Raw genomic sequence first — 16,800 nt, 5'->3', positions numbered from 1 at the left:
AGCTCGGACGGACGGCCCCGTTATCCAACGGCGGTTCGGAGCGGTCGGGCAGCGAGCGGAGAGCGCCAATGAGATTGCGGTTGCTGGTTGGGATCGCGGAGGAAGCGGCCAATAGGAAAATTCGCGGCGGCGGCGGAGGGGCGGGGCGAGGCGGGGCCGGCGGCGGGCGCGCGGGCGCGGGGCCGCCCCATCAGAGCCGCGCACGGGGCGGGAGGGAGTGCTGCTTCCCTCCGCCCCCCCCAACGCGAACCCCGCGGAATGATAATGCCCCGATTAAAAGAATAAAGAGTTGAGGGGTCCGCGTCAGGGGCCGCGGTCGGAGGAGCTCCGCGGGCGGTCGCTTCTTTTCAATGCGGCTTCGGAAGGGCCCCGGCGGCAGCGAGCGGCAGAAACGCCCCGAGCCGCAAACGTCAGCCTAAATCCGAACAGCTGAGGTACACGCGAGCAAAGGGTTAAAGATCCCCTCCGCCTCCCCTGGGGGTAACGATGGTCCCGGGTACCCTTCGTAGGCAGGAGCGGGGCGGGGGGAGGCGGCGGGGGCCGCGGTCCCGGGGGATCGTGGAGCTGCGCTGCCCGGCGCTCCGCTCAGCACTTGGCGTGTCTTCTCCTTTCCCCCGCACACCCGCGGCACCGCCGGGTCTGCAGCGGCCGGGGGAAGCGGCCCAGGGCGGGAGATGGTGAGCGGAGCAGCGCACGGATGGGGCTCCTGGACAGCTCCCGGGGGGGGGGGTGCGGCGTCCGGGGAGGGTTTCACATCGCGGTTGCGGTGCAGCCGCCTTTGTTCGCCGAGCGTCGAAGCGCGGGGTACGCAGGGAGGGGTTGATGTATGCGAATGGTAAAACTGCGTCTGCTGGCAGCCCCTGCGCGAAGCGGCGCCGCGATGTGCTGCTCGTGTCATGGAGGGCAGTCGTGGCCCGGGTTGTTTGTGGCATGCGTGCGAGGTGGCTGTGGCACAGAGCGAACAAGAACATAGCGCTTCGCAGACCTGAAACCCATCGCCAACTTAGCAGCCGAACTTAGCTGCTTGCTTTCTTTTCTTTCCCTTTATTTTTTTCCTTTCTTTCATTTCCCTGCGATGCTGCCATGCATGATTAAGATGTAATGCTTGCCGAACTTGAATGCAACTCTTCACAGTGCTCGTTTCGAGAATATGTACAGTGAAGACTGTTTTTATCCTTTTATTTTTTAGATGCATGCACTTGCACGTGTGGAAGGGGTAATTCTTACATACCCTCTGCTTGGTACTGCTGTGCCTTAGGCAGGTCACAGTACAGCGTGTGGTTCTTAGCATGTAATAAAATCCTTGGCTGGCAGATTTAAGTCAGGTGAGGACTTGCTTCAGTGCTGGTCATATCAGGTACAAGTTAGTGTGCATTAACAGCACCGCTTGTGTTAATGAGAATATTTATAGTAAAAATCGTGATTCTGGATGGTGGAATATTGACATTGCTTATTGCATCTTCCTGTGGGTGAAGTGCTGCAGTCTGCCCTAAGTGCACCGCCCCTTTAAGTATCCGTAATTTTCAGCATATTTTGTTTACACAATTGAGGGCTGCATGGTGCAGCGTGGAGCAGTGGCTGTAGAAATGTAATGAAGGACTGCAACAGAGAAAACTGCAGCTTCACATTAAATCTGCTTGGGAAAAGATGTTTTGTTATATTCCATATAACGGTGTGTACCCGGTGGTTGAAGGGACTGAAAAGGGCTGGGTAGCTCGAGTTGATGCAGAAAAAATAAGTTGTGAACTATGCAATGCTTTCCATCATGCATGCTGCTTGGATGGATGGCTGTTAAATTTATTTAAGCAACCTCTCTGTAAACGCTTGTCTAAAATATTTAAATTACGTGCTCCATTAGGCAAATGGGTTTATCTTGCCTTTGCTTGGCTGAAGGAATGTGTTAGGAGTGCGAGGTTCAGAGGAACAGTGCTGTTACACTGCATACTTTCACTGCGTAGTTTATCCTCGTGTATTGTCCAGAGGTGCTCAGAATGCATTTTATTTGACATGTGGTCTTTACGAAGCTGACTTTGATTGTATTTTCTCTGCCATAGTTGTGGTCAATGTGGGTAACTGAAATTCCATTAATGTAACCTGCTATCAGATTTGACCTGGCATTCAGCTCGGATTGATGACAGTTCTTTACCTCTGATTTTCATCTGTTCATTCTAAATCCCTGCAGTGGATTTTAGCCTCAGCAATTCTTTAACATGGGAAGGACTGGTAAGAGTTGCAAAGGGAGATACGTTTCCAGTACATTCAGTTAGGATGTTGCAGAGAAAGGGCAACATTCCTGCACACAAACATATCCTTGGTACAAACATATCTTGTGCACCACGGTTTAGAGTAGGTGTCTTATCATGAAGACCATCTGCATGCACGTCAGTTATATAAAACTAAACTTTTATTTTTATTTGGTTTTATGCAACACAACACGTGATTTCTGCAGTGCTTTTGGAGGGCTTTTGTTACTGGCAGAATTGATGCGCTGTGAGGGAAACCTGTTGAGAACTCTTGTGGTACCAGGTTTATAATTTGTTGCTCTGAATATTTTATTACTTGAGTATGAAGCACTGACACAAACGTTGTAAACAAATGCTGAAGCAGCCAAGTGTGGGATTTACAAGCATTTAGCTTTAGTCTTTACACTTGAACCAAAGCGTGTCAGTGTCTTGGCCAGTCTGAATGTGTTTCCTTTAATGGCCATCAGAGGAATCATCAAAGGTGAAAGGTGAGGTGAAATTTTGTGCTTTCTTGCTGGAGTCTGTGGAAGAGAGAGGATAAAAACCACCTCAAGCTGAATCAGTACAGATTGGAGAAGGATTTATCGATTCAGTAAGATTAGTTGGACATTGAGTCACCTGAAACTGGAGGGTTTCTTTTTACTTCTTTTTTTTTTTTTAAGAATTAAACTCCCCACATCTTTTCAAAGAGGTGTTCTTCCCGTAATGAAACATTTAGGATATGCATGCAACTTGATAAATTAAACTTAATGAAATATTTTTTTCTCTTGTCTAATTGGTGTCAAATAAACAAGGCCACCAACCTGTGGTGAGGGTTTTTCACTCACTGTTGGTGCTTTGTGCTCCTGCCTACTTCTGCTTTCCTTGCCATCCAGAACATGCTAAGGACTGCTGTTGGTCCTTTGCGTTGATGTTCCAGAACTCTACATCTTCTGCATTAGCTTAAGTCACTTTAAGTGTTATTCCATTTAAATAATATGCAAGGCAGATAAGTTGCCTCATTGTTTTTATGGTTCTTTTATGTTGTAAGAATAGGAGGCTCAATAAGGTAATAGCCAATCTTTTGAAATGCTGGACGCCAGGCTTAGGGCAGCCATGTGTTCAAGGAGCAGCATTTTTGGCATATGCACATGGAATCATTTAATAGTAAGTGGACAGCATCTATTATTCATCATTAATTTGTACACACTACATCAAACAAAATGGCATTTGAAAGTAGTGATTAAACTCATTGATTGCCATGGTGTTTTGGAATACTCTGATGTTTTGACCTATCATAATACATGCTTCTCTGCATCATCAGTAACTTGGGAATAGGAAATGTACAGGAGACCCACTGGAAATATATGCATGGGTGGTGCTATAAAATATTGCACCTACTCACTGCTCTGTCCTTCTGAGAACACGGCCGAATGCATCCTAAAATAGTTGCCATGACTGGGAGCATGCCACCATTGAAACAAATAGCCTCTTTGTGAAAATTATGGCTCTTAACTGAACAAAGCACTGTAATTCTCCTAAAACAACTGGATTTACGTATTTCCACTGATTTGTATATTCAAATTCTTTAAAAATTGATACTGTTCTTTTACTTTTTTTTTTGCTATCAAGTTGTATTTTTGTCATCTGGTCTACATAAAGCTGATTAGTGCATAAAGTTGCACATAAAAGCCATCTGAGGTTGGTTTTAGGAGGTTAGCCACCATGTGTGTAAACGAATCTGCTCAATTATATGTTCCAAAATCCCTGAGGAGTTAACATAGGAGAATCAGTGGGAGCTTTGGTGGATACGTGAATCTGTGTTTTCTCAAGTGTAGACGTCTTGCACAAGCTAGAAATGCTTAGCAGGAATGACACATTGAGGAATGAACCTGTGAACCAGAACATGGGCAGTTTTGCACCTCTCTGAATACCTCATTGAAGGATCTATTAGTCGGATTTGGCAAGTCTTAATCCTGTGCAGTCAGCTGATATCAGTTACAGTGAAAAAAGTAATTTTGAATGTTGAGTGTATTTGGAAAGACCAATGTTGTAGTGCTTAGATCACAGGTTCCAGGCTGGGGAGCCCAATGAAGTAGTTTTGTCCCAACACTTGCTTAATGGCTGTTACTGCTGTAGGGAGCTGTTAGGTCAGGGCTTGAAGTGGTGATGGAGCACCTGCTGAAGGGGTGCGTCTGGCACAGTGAGCTCAGGCAAATGGATTGCACATGTGCTCCCCACCTGAGCAGAAGTGGTGGAGTCACCCTGGGCTCTTGCTAGAGCCAACTGCTGAAGGGAGAGCAGTGCTTGGATGTGGACTGCTTCCTGAGAAGGAGTGCTGCGTACCTGGAGAGCTCCTTCACCCATCGGGTGAGTTCAGCTCTGCTTTCTGTGCACAGCTCTTGGTTTACTCGCTTTACCTGATATTGCCTGGAACCTTTCTGAAGTAATTCTGCTTCTTTGTGGGTAGAACAGCTGCTATTCCATGTGGAGATGTGGACTGTGGAGACATCAATATTGGAAGGATCTGGAAATAATTACAAGGTATTTGGTTAGGGAAACATTCATCAGAGGGAAATGTTATTTCTAAATGGAACATCTTTAGTTCTTCTTAGTGATGGCACTGTGGTTTTGTTTTCATTTTTCACAGAAGTTGTGATTATGAACAGTAGTGGCAGAAATCTTGTTAGTGCTGATGGTTGTTGGTTATTGCAGGCTGATTTGTGTCTGGGGGGTTTGCAACGGGAAACTAACTTTGGTCCTAGTGCTGGTGGTGATATTGTGTGATACCAATAACACATTGCAGGTTGTTCTAGGCTGCTTCGCTCTTCAGTTTGTGTTGCCTCAGGAAGAACTCGCTGTGTTTCTCACATGGCTGCAGTCTGTTGTCTGTGGATAGGACAGCTTTCTTGGTCAATTTGCAGTTTTTGTTTCATAAGGTCCTTGGCTGCAGTCTTTTGTGCGTGCTTCATTTGATGTTATTTTACATTGTTGTTTTCCTGCATCTCTGGACTTGAGTTTTACTTCAGAAGCTGCAGCTGGATTTCCATGAGCAGCAATGTGGAGGTGTGCTAGTGGCACTCCTAATCTATTACCTTATGGTTTGTAGGTCAGGGAGAAATTGAGATTTTGCTATCTAAGCAGTATCATCTCTTTGCTGCTTCAGTGCTTACATGACATCTCAAGCTTACTGAAGATTAAAAGGATGCTATCAAGGTATCTTACACCATTTAATTTTTGTTATTTGTTTGCCTTCTTATTACTTTCTTAAGCCCTTGGGAGATTGAAGTCTAGAGGTTTGCCAAGAGGTTTTTGTCCTCCAGAACAATGACTGTTTAGCTATATAGAGTTTAAGAGTTGTGAGGTATTTTCTGTCTTCTGAAATACATTACTGAAGAGTTACACCTCTTACATTACAAGTGAGAAAGAAAAAGTAAACTGGTTTGGGACCAGACCTGACATTGTGTAGTTATAGTGAACTCGAAGTATTTCTTTTCCTTATTTCTTTCAGGATTTAGTAATCTGCCTGTGTCGAATTAGACACCTGTGCTTCTTTTGCACAGGACTTCCCAGGGGGCAGTACCAAGATGTCTCATGCTCAGCTGGGTGTTTTTTGACTCAAAGTACTCTTTGTAAGGGTTCTTACAGGTGTGTTTGCACTGACTTTGAAGTACTGGCCAGAGAAATCAGGATTTGTACTGGGTATCATTATTTTCTAAGCATATATGCATTTTTTTTCTTATTTTGGCTGTCGTGGAAACAATGATTCTTTAATTCCAAAGAAAAAGTTATCTTAATTATTTGCTGTAACAAAGTCAAAACTGAGCTGCCTTTGTTGCAGTGCGGAGTTTATGAAAGCAGAGTTATTCCTGACAGTAATTTATTGCTTATATTTCATATGCTCTGGTGGTGTAATTTCTACTTGAGTCCGAAGTGTTGAAGTATAGTTCCTGCATTGCAGTAAACTTGCTGTATTCAATTTACGTAGTGATAAAAAGCCAAGTAACTGCTTTTCAGGACTGTCATGGAGGTATTCGCTCAGGTTTTCTATGGATTATTTCCATAGCTAAGAGACTGTATTACATTGCTTAATCTGCAGTGGATGCTGGATTTGATAACGTTTTGATTCAGTTTAGGATGCCAGTAAGTGTACCCAGTAACGGTCCTGAGGTATGAAAAGCACAGGTTTGTTATATGTAGTGGTTCTGAATTTAAGAATTTTCCAGTATGCCTAATCCAATCTCTTCTGCCTGAATAAATCTTCCATTTGACTTTATTTTATCGAAGTAGTGTCTAGTGAAGTATCAAAAATGAATCCTAACTTAAACTGGCAGTATTCTGCTGCTTTGTGCCACAGGCTGGGTTGTACCGTGCTGGTATAACTTCTCCATGTACTTTTAGCTTGGTAGTCCTTTAATTCAATGTGACAGTACAAATGGTGGGTTATTGATAACAGCTGAAGTGAGACCATTATGACTGTAATCAATAACATACCTACATGGACTAGCAACTACTTACCAGGGTTGTATTTCGTGTTGATTCAGGAATTTATGCTGTTTGCACTACCCCCAGACTGCTACTTCCATAATTTATGTCATAAAAATCTCTACTTTAGAGGAGCTGTTAGTAAGTTAAATACCAAGAAATGATGACATGATGAATTCAAGATGTAAATTACATATTGAAGATTTTACTATAAGCAGAAATAGTGCTTGCTAAGTTCCTGTGGGTTCTGATTCAGGACCAAGGCACTTCCTTACTGCAGGCTGAAAGATAATGGAAGGAAAAAACAATTTTCCTTCTTCTGAGGCAGTATTTAGAGGTGGAGGTAAGATGTTCTTAATGTGATTTAACAGTGGAATTCTATGGAGTTGTCATCTGTAAGTTTGAAGCCTTGGTAGAAGTTCTTTACCAGTAACAGTTATCCTTACTGCAGTTTTTAAACTGGAATGTAATTGTCTCTTAACATATTCCTGTCTCTCGCTAATCGAGGAGTGTATTTTAAAAGATTGATTCTATCCCCTGATTTTCTGAGCCTAAAGTTGGTAAAAATGGAAGAGAGAGTGCAGATTATTATCAGAAAATTGGTAATGAGAACATTCCTTAAAAGTAATACCTGGCTTTGTGAGGATTCTTGCTGAATCTCTTTCTTACTACATCGCTGTACATTTTGTTGATTAGATGATTAGCTGCGAGTCCAGTGGAGAATTACTGTATATGTATGTTGATTAAAACCTTTATTAGGTTTTAAGTACTGTAAGAAAACTTTAACAGTATGTCACAAATAATCTTGGCATGTGGAGCCTATATAAATCTTTCAGTGTAATTACTTATGCAGGCTGTAAATCTTGATTTGAATGACAGACAAATGTAAAATGTGCAAGTACTGTGTGCTCTAGCTACCCAGATATGCAGCCTTCTATTTCTGATGGTGTTACCATCTTTATAGCCAAATTTATCTACAGTTTGTCAACAGGTGTAATATCAGTGTAGTCAAAAGAAATATGAATGTCTTCAAATTTACTGTTGTTCAGATTATTACATGAAGTCATAATACTTGATTAACTTGTGGGTTTTTATCTATTGTCATTATACAATTTTAGTGGTGTTACGTTTGGATATCAAAAGTTGTCTAGAACGAAGTACTTGTGTACTTTTGTGATACCTCATTAACTACTGAAATCATATGATCCAAAATCTTTCAAATCTTAAGGTGAGCATGGACATTCTGTGGCCTTTTTCAGCATGCATGTTTAAAACTGCACTCAGTTTTGAAGGCATTTAGTACATTCCCAAACTGAGTAGAGTAATTCAGGGGTACTTGAAATGCAAGAATTTTGGAACATGAAGTTTCCATTTATACTGTTGTAAAACTGCATAACTAAGCCCAATCTCCAGTAATTCAGAGAATATTGAACATCCATGCTTGCTTCAGGCTGTGTAGTGGGCTATATTGCCCACAATTAAACAGATGAATGCACAAATAAGGACAGGCATCCTCTAAACAGTTCTGTCTGTATTTAGCAAATTCTTCTCATTTCCCTCTCTGTTGGAGGGTACTGATGTTGGTAACTTTAACATTGGCTGATGGAACTGTGAGTGTTTTGAGCTCTGTCTGATATATTTTACTTTCCTATATTATTTTGTCCTTGTATTCTCTCTGTTTCTTTTGGATGAAGTCTCTTTATGTCTGAAGTGAGAGGCTTGCTTTGCATCCTGTCAGATTATATAAATAAGGGGAAGCCAGCTCTTTGCACTGTGGAGGAGTGGGAAGAACTTGGGATTTTCTCAGGATAAATGTTTTGGAATTTGAGGAATATAACCGAGGCAGAGAATGATGCAAAATCTCATTTTCCTGAAAACCAAAGCTATAGGATCTGTAACTTCTTACCTTGTTTTAGACACTGATACTTGAAGGACTTCAGTTTGTGTTGTCATCAGGAAGTTGTTTAACACTCATTTTATAGTGATTAATTTTTCCTTGAACTTGCATCTTATTTTGACATCAGTGAACAATGTGGTAAGAAATTCTTGCTGCAGTGAACCTTGTAGAGATGGCTCAGAGAAGAGAAACTATGGAACTGAAGTGATGGAAGACAAATCGGGGAAGTCATACAGTAAAGATTTGTTAGGTCATCTAGTCCATTCTTTGCAACCTTTGTCCATAAAACATACAAACTCTCTTCTTCCAAGTGGGATGTTGTACAGAAATCCACAGTCTCATTCTCAGTCATAATTTTCTCTTTGCCTCATTTTCATGTCCCTGATTTCTCAAGGTTTCAGTGTGCTGAAGGCAGAGGCTGTCAGGAACTGCTCTTGAGTCGATGAACTAAGTGCATTACTTGGTGATGTACTCCTTCCTTACCATAGCATGTGTGAGTGACTGAGTTATGCATCTGAGCTTAGTGGGTCTGGGACAGTAGGCTGAGTGTAACACTTCCTTCTCCTTCTTACACTTAGGGAAAGTAGCATTTCATTTTCTTTCAAATGTGTATCTGTACAAAAACCATAACCTCTGTGTTTCTATACCTGAGTACCACTCTTTAGTTATGAGAGGAACATAATACATATGCAATACATAATAGTTACATCTGAAAGAATCATCCTCTGAACTGTGAGGATGTTACAGCGTTTGTTTTTCAGTTTAGAAACCTGAGCTGTACAGTAAAGCAAATTATTTCACTGTTTTAACTGTGTGGACTTTTCTCTGGACATCCTGCTGCTCATCTGCCTTCACAGGCATCCTGCTTGTAAGTCTGTTTCTCAAAACCTCATTGTTCTGATGGTCAAAAATGTATCTGTACTTCAATTTATTTTTATTAGAATGTTGTTTATTATTAGAAGCACAAAAAATTGGCAGTTTGTGCATGAATAAAACTGGCTATTGTCTTTTTATTGTATTTGAGCTACAGGCTCAATACTTGTGGAATAATGAATAATTACTACTCTGTTTTGGGAGTGCTGTGTTTTACTTTATTAAACAAATTGACTACTGATCCCTGCAGTGAAAGAACTTCCAGGTGCCAAATGCAGTTCTGTCTGCTGCAATAAAACAGCTGGGAAAAGGAGGCTGTGTGCTGGAGATTTAGTGTGTTGTGTGACTGTGCTGCATGGGTCCAGCAGTGATGCAGAAAGCCAGGCCTGTGAGAAAGCTCTGCTGTCTTTAGTGTAGTTTGTCAGGGTACCACAAAGGCAGGGGAAGACTAATGAGGACTGCAGGACAAACACAGCTATTTCCTGTTAATCTATGGGAAAGCAGCTGCTTGAGCAAGGGAGAGATTTCTTTTAATTTTTGTTCCGAGTCCAACGTTGTATCTTGGTATCTTCAAGGATGTATTTTAAAGAACAGTGTGATTGTTCCAGAAGGATTGTGTCTTCAAGGGGTTTTTGACTTTGGTTAGATTCATAAGTATGAGTGATGTAGAGGTTTCAGAAGCTTTGCTGACAGTGTAGTAGCTCAGTTAAGAAAACTAGAATTTCCATGTCTGATTTAAATCAGAGCTTTTTGCTGTCTGTAGATCTAATAAGGGTATCTGCATGTAGACATGAGAATACTGCACAGAGAATATAGTTGTTTACCATTTCGAGATTGTTGTGAATGGAATCAATACCCGTTACTTTTCATTACTGAAAGCATCTGAAATGTTGACCAACTTTTTATCTTACTTGTGTCAAAGGGATCACAAAGCCCTTATATACACACCATTTGACTTAGCAGGACATCCTTCAAAGAGCTGTCAGGCTTAGACTGTCACTTGCTTTCTGACTTGAGGAACTGAAATCTAATTAGGAGGATCCTACAATACAGATCACAGGTGCACACAGTGTGGGCAGTCCAGAATGGAAAGAAAGGTTTTAAAAAGAATCCCAGAATAGGCTTCCTTATTTTAGGAAGGCTGATTATTTAGTGACTGTAGGAGCTGTGCAGATGAAAATATTGATTGTGAGTTGGCAAATGCTAATGGGGAAAAGAAACCTCTCCAGATATGAATGTAAAATAGGGAAGGAATTATGCAGAAATTGAACAATTGCTTCGTTTTAATATTAGTGATTAACGACTGGATGCTCTTTTCTCTTTTTTACACCAGAGCAGCTTGACTCAATATACCTGAATTACTGTGTTTTAAGAGGGGAACTGTGGATGGAATTGATGGTTCCTTAGGAAGTATATGGCATTTCTCTGCCTGTTAATGTAGTCCTTCTTACAGCAGACATCACTTGGGGCTTTTCTAATGAAGAAGGAAAAACAGAAAAAAATCCAACACTGAACTTGTGTATTCTTATCATTTCACATCAACTCAAGTGACTAATTTCTGCTTCATCAAGTTTATACAGATTTCTCCCACTTCAATCTCATATTGTTCTCTCACTGTGTTTTGGAGGCAAGACAAACAAATTGTAGCTTCTTCATGAGAAGTTAGGTATTTACATGTCTTTGATATTATGAACTTGAAAGGAACTTGCAAGGCATGCGGAACACCAAGACAAAATCCAACTGTTTGAGAGTAGGTGTAATATCCAGGAGAAAAGATTATGTGCATGTTTTGTGTGTCCTTGGCTGACTGGGGAGTTGGAGCAGTTGCTGGAAGATGAAGGAATCCAGCTCTCTGCATTATTGGACCCAGAGGCCATACTGTGTCATTACTAATGCATGCAGGCGTGTTCAATAAAATTCATGGTTATACATCTCATTGTCATTTTCAGAGCTCATTGATTTAAGTAGCTCTCACCAATACAGAATACTGCAACAGGCATCACAGCAAAATATGCCAGTAGGTACTGAGTGAAGAGCTGTGTTTCAATTGGAAAAAAACAATTAAGGGTGAACCAAGTGTTGGAATGGGTTGTCCAGAGAGGCTGTGGAGGTTTCATTCTTTGAGGTTTTCAAAACCTGCCTGGAGGAGATTGTAACTTGCTTAGATTGACTCCGATTTTAGGAGGGAGCTTGGATTAGAGGGTTTTCTCTATTCTGAGATGGGACCTTTCCTATCTCAATCATCCTGTGATTCTGTCAAAAGGAGGCATTTATTAATTGAATGTTCTTATAATTATTTTGTCTTTTGCCAGAGGAAATAAAGTTGCAGTGATCTGGATGGTGCAAGAGGCAGTCTCCAGCAGATGTAACCCGTCTGTGAATCTCTGAGCAGGGGCAAGGAGTGTAAGGGGAGAGCAGGATGAATAGACCTGTGCAGTCAGATGGGGATGTGGCTGTGGTTCTGCCATAGCTTCACTAGCATCAGCATTTACACAGCCCCATTGCAGGGACCAAAGCAGCTGTCTTTATTTTATTAATTGCTGTTTTTACATACGTATTTTTAATCAGTGTAATTGTACCTGCAGAGATTATACCTTAAGCTCCAACTTTTAGTTGGAGTTTTAAAGAAGTTAAAAACCTTTAAATGTAAAGGCTTCTGCCCTCTCTGCGTGCAGCTAGTTTCAAAGCAGATTGGATACAATCTTGATGAGGTTTGGGCTTTATGATGAGATGTGCTTTTCTTCTGTGGTTTCTTTGTTTTTATTTGGTATTTTGTACTTTGAGTAATATTTGCAGCGACTTTTCTACAGAAGCATGTTAGTATCAGCAGCAGGAAGCCACAGTTAGCTCAGCTGGAATGTCTTTGTCTCTAGAGTTCTCATTATTGCATTGAGAGTAAGAAATATGCCTGCTTATCTTAGCAGCATTTTGATACTATTCTTCCTCTCATCCCCCTTTCTTGTTCAGTGTTGTTTTATTGGTTAGATTTAAGACAGATGCTAGGAATAGTAAATCCAAGTTGATTATAACAGATACTGTCTGGCATTGGCATGTTTGTAACTAGGAAGATGAAAACAATGAGTGGTAAATATTTTGGACAAGCTGAAAGAAGTTGCTAAAATCATTCATCATTATCTTGTCTGCGAGGCTGTATAAACCAAACAAATCATTTCCTTCCATTTGTGCACGTTTCTGAATAGCCTCAGAGCTGTTCTGGTGGTGGTTGGAGTTATTTCTGCTCAGCACTCACTGCTTTCTGTTGATGTATTTCACGTTCCCATCCCTGAACTTGGTAAGTGCAGTCCTCTTATAGAGGATGTGGTGCTGTGACAGTCCTGGGATTCTCTGTGCTTCTCATCTCTACAACTGGATTGCATGGAAGCACCTCAAGGACATATCTGTAACGCTGAATAACAGTGCTTAGCCTTTGCTCAAAATCCTGTATCTGTGGGACCGGGTTACAAGATGAGCATGTTTTACTCATCTCATGGGGATGAGACCCAAGTTGTTAAATCTGTGGCAGCAAAATGAAACAGTTTTGGAACCAGGTCATCATTTTCAGCATCGATAGAAGGTCATGCTCTTGTCAGGCAGCATTGGTTCAGTGTAATATTCCAGTCAGAATTGCCTGTGATGCCTGCAGTTGTTCTCTAAGAGTCCTTCACCTTTTGTTTGGCGCTGCTGATGTGGTGAGACTGAATATTTATAAGAGATGTATTAAGAGGGACTTCCTGCAGTCATTGTGTGTGCTCGTTGGCTCTTAATAAGGGGTGTGGCAGAAAGAAGCTTCTAGAAGCTCATTATAAGCTCCTAGATCAAGTGCTCTTTTCCCATGATTTTTCACTCTCCTTGGTGGTGTTTAAGCTGTGATAGTACTTTGGCAATTTCAAAATACAGTTCTACTTTTCCTACTTTTGTAGTTCATGTGCTGGTTTGGTTCCTGGTTAAGTTCAGATCTCTAGAGATGTGGAGATTGACTAAACTTTTCTAATAGTGTAATGCAGCAAGCCTAGCTTTCACTTATGGCATTGTGTTCCCTTGGTTGACTTGCTGAGTGTTTTGCTCAGCTCCATTGCACAAGGATTTCTGAAATGCATTGCATCTACACCACTTGCAGCTTGAAGGACATGTGATTTGGAGAGGTTGGGGGCATGCTTTAACAGCACGTGACTGTCCTTGTAAGTCATGCTAGTCTTTTCACAGTGTGTGCTTCATAAGCTTGAATTTCTCTTCTTGACAGCAAAATGCTGAATGGTGGTTACTTTTTAATCAGGTGGAAATCACCAGCATGTAGAATGTTCCTCTTGAACTATATGGCTCAAAAAAATTGAGAAAACTGTAGATAAAAGATGTATAGTGGAGTTACATCAAGATTCCAGGAAGAATTAATAATTTAGGTGATGTCACTTGAGTTGCACATCTGGGTACTCTGCCTGCATCTTGAGTTCCATAGTGAGAACATGAATTAAAATGACTTGCCATTCAGCTTTTATTTTTCTTAATCACTGAGATTCTTAGTGATGATTTTAATTTTTTAAATAGGCTGTTATTTTTAACTTTTTCCCCTCTCTGGGAGCAGGATCTTTTAAAATGGGTCATGTAGAATTGCTGTGCTTAATTATAAAATAATAATTTTAGAAGAATAGTCCAAGTAGTTCTTGACTTTTTTGAATTTGTAATGTTATGCCCCCTATATCAGCTTAATGCTATTTCTGCGTGGTTTTGGTTATGGCTGAATGTAAAAAATTACTTTTTAATGGAGTAAACAACAGCAAAATTCTGCTTCTGAGCTCCTGATTAAGTGGGTCAGCAGGTGAAGTCTGAATTGCTGCTAACAGTTCTTCCTCAGTGTCATTTTTGGGTTGGTACCTGTTCAACGCTCTTCTGACTCTGCTGTCCCTCTCAGTGCTGCTTCTGGAACAACATGACTCCTTTATTGGAATTGTATTTTGTGACAAACTCAATTTCCATGCCTGTGCTACTTGGTAGTATGCTTTGTATCTGTGATGGGATTTCTCCTTTGTTCTGCCGTACTCCAAATCATTTTCCTTATTGGAATTGAAGGTAAATAAAGCATCGTGTTTACCAATTAGATAAGCTTTCATCAGATGTTCTCTTGTAGGCACTGTAATTGTTGTAATGACAGCAGGCTTTGCCTTGGAACTTTTAAGTTATGAAATAATGTTTAAAATTTACTGTGGAAGGTGAAGGTGCACAATGGAAGTCACATGGTTTTGTAAGGCAGCCAAATGCTGACTGCTGGACCAGAACGGGGGAGAGTAAAGTCTCCTTTCTTGTGCAAACCCAATCCTGCACACTCATCATGTCCTGTGCTGGGCAGAGGCTTAATTGCTGCTTTGCAACAGAAGTGTAGAATTGGATGGATTCCTGATTTAGAGACAACGGCAGGTGAAATACTTGGTGGTGTGTGGTCTCTGGTGTCAACACAGATGTGCACAAAGAACAGTTGATCAAGATTTTGTCAAGTGTAGTCTGAAACGGTGCTTGTGTTCCCTGGAAATGATTTGGTAGGGCTTGATTTGAGGAGCTGTTCAGCTTCCTTTTAACTTCTGAGAATGTATGTTTTGTATGGAGAATATCACTGTATGTACAGAGCAAGTAAACTGAACCACTGTCATCTCATTTATATTGATCAGAAAATTACAGACTGTCTTCCTTTTAAAAAACAATTGCTAACCATGTAGGTGTGAGTAGAGACTATATGATGTTTACTGGGATCTTGCAGCATTCTATATTGTGGCACTGACCAGTGATAAAGAAGACACTGCCATTTTGTTTCATCCATGATTTGTTCATGCATTTTGTTTCAGAGATGCTGATTTATCTCTCCTGTAATAAATTGACCTTAATATAATGAAGCATGTCAAAAAGATTGGATTACTCATAACATAAAGTTAAACCTTTATCGATCTAAGACCTTTGTAAATATGGCCAGAGTTCATATACTAAATATTTATGCAATCTTTGACAAATGAAAACAATTTTGCTTGTGCCTTCTATTCTGTGTCTGTTGCCCAGCTCTTCTAATGTGCTACAAAGAAATGGATTCTAGTTACTAAGAATCACCACTTTGTTTTCAGTTTACCTGTAATACAAATACTTAGCTATTGAAATAAAACGTGATCCAGAATGGTTTTATTGAAGCAAAGAGATTGTAAGGAGAAACATTTTAGCTGTTGTACTTTTTGTTACTGTAGACTTAAAGCAAATGATTTTGTGAGCGGAGGCTTTCAGTAGAAACGTGTTCCCTTACGGGAGCATTGAAACCAGGTAAGGGACTTCTGGTGTGAATGTGGTCCCCCAGAAGCAGCAACTTTGGAGGGTAATGAGTCTTGTCTTAGCTATTAGGACCTAGGGATAGCAGTGCAGAATTGAGAAGCTGCTCACAGTGGTGTCCCACCATTCAGGTCAACACGCTGTGAGTCACTTAGATCTGTAGGTTTTAGGCAGTTTGATCAGTTTCTCATGTTTTTCTGAAATATCTGTAACTTTGATTTCTGCTTTATGAACAAGAGAAGGGACTTAGCAACTCACTGAGAAGAGTGGTAAGAACTAGGATTTCATTACATTGACTTCTTTTATTAGCAGCATATACTCACGACTAAAAAATCTGGAGGGCATAATGGTGACTAATTCAGTTCTTGCTGTTTACTGTTCTAGACAGTCTCACGATTGTCACTCTTCAGGCACAGTAAAATGATGAAAGACTCATTCATTTTTTAGTAATTGTCTTTAATAGCTTTTGTCAAACAGTGGGGTTATTGAACTGAATATGCCTAGCACAGGCAGGAGTTTTAATTAGTCCGTTTTGAATAGCTAACTATCCTACAAAAACAATTGTCTATATAGTCACAATGGAGAATAATTAACTGTATAACTGTATATAATATAGCCTCCCAAACTTCATAAATGGACTTCTGCAGAATGTTTTGTTCTACTGCTGTCCTGCTCTTAAGGCAGGAGGTCTGGCTTCCAGTGCATGTACTGCCAGTACAGTTAAAGACCCAGTAATGTATAAATTTGTATGACCTGGGATGTCATGAGAAGCTGCTCCTGAGAAAATAAACCAGACAGATTTTTTCATACAAGGAAAAAAGCACCTACAGTGAGATTAATGGATATGGTATATAAAAAGCCTTTAAAATTACTATAAACCAGAAGATGACTGACTGCATTTGCTTTGATTATTTGAAATCAAATAATCTAAACTTTTCCAAGCTTCAATTTTTTCCAATTTAATTTCTTAGTATTCTCTTTATAACTTTGTTTTAGATAATGTAAATTTTGATTGAAATATTGGAA

At 40.6% G+C, this 16,800-nt stretch overlaps 1 protein-coding gene across 1 annotated transcript in view; it reads left to right on the top strand.

Moving 5' to 3' along the window:
- The first annotated feature begins 207 nt into the window (after positions 1–207).
- ARVCF (ARVCF delta catenin family member) overlaps positions 208–16,800 on the top strand; it is a 203,587-nt gene continuing 186,994 nt past the window's right edge. The window contains exon 1 of the mRNA XM_065739053.1: positions 208–434. The gene's annotated coding sequence lies outside the window, so the exon portion shown is untranslated. The remainder of the gene's footprint in view (positions 435–16,800) is intronic.

The sequence above is a fragment of the Cyrtonyx montezumae genome, unplaced genomic scaffold, assembly GCF_038088225.1.
Source record: "Cyrtonyx montezumae isolate F1298 unplaced genomic scaffold, pur_monq_1.0 scaffold_23, whole genome shotgun sequence".
Classification (NCBI taxonomy): Eukaryota; Metazoa; Chordata; class Aves; order Galliformes; family Odontophoridae; genus Cyrtonyx; species Cyrtonyx montezumae.
Note: the sequence above shows the minus strand (reverse complement) of the source record. Positions and strands in the feature narration are given on the sequence as shown.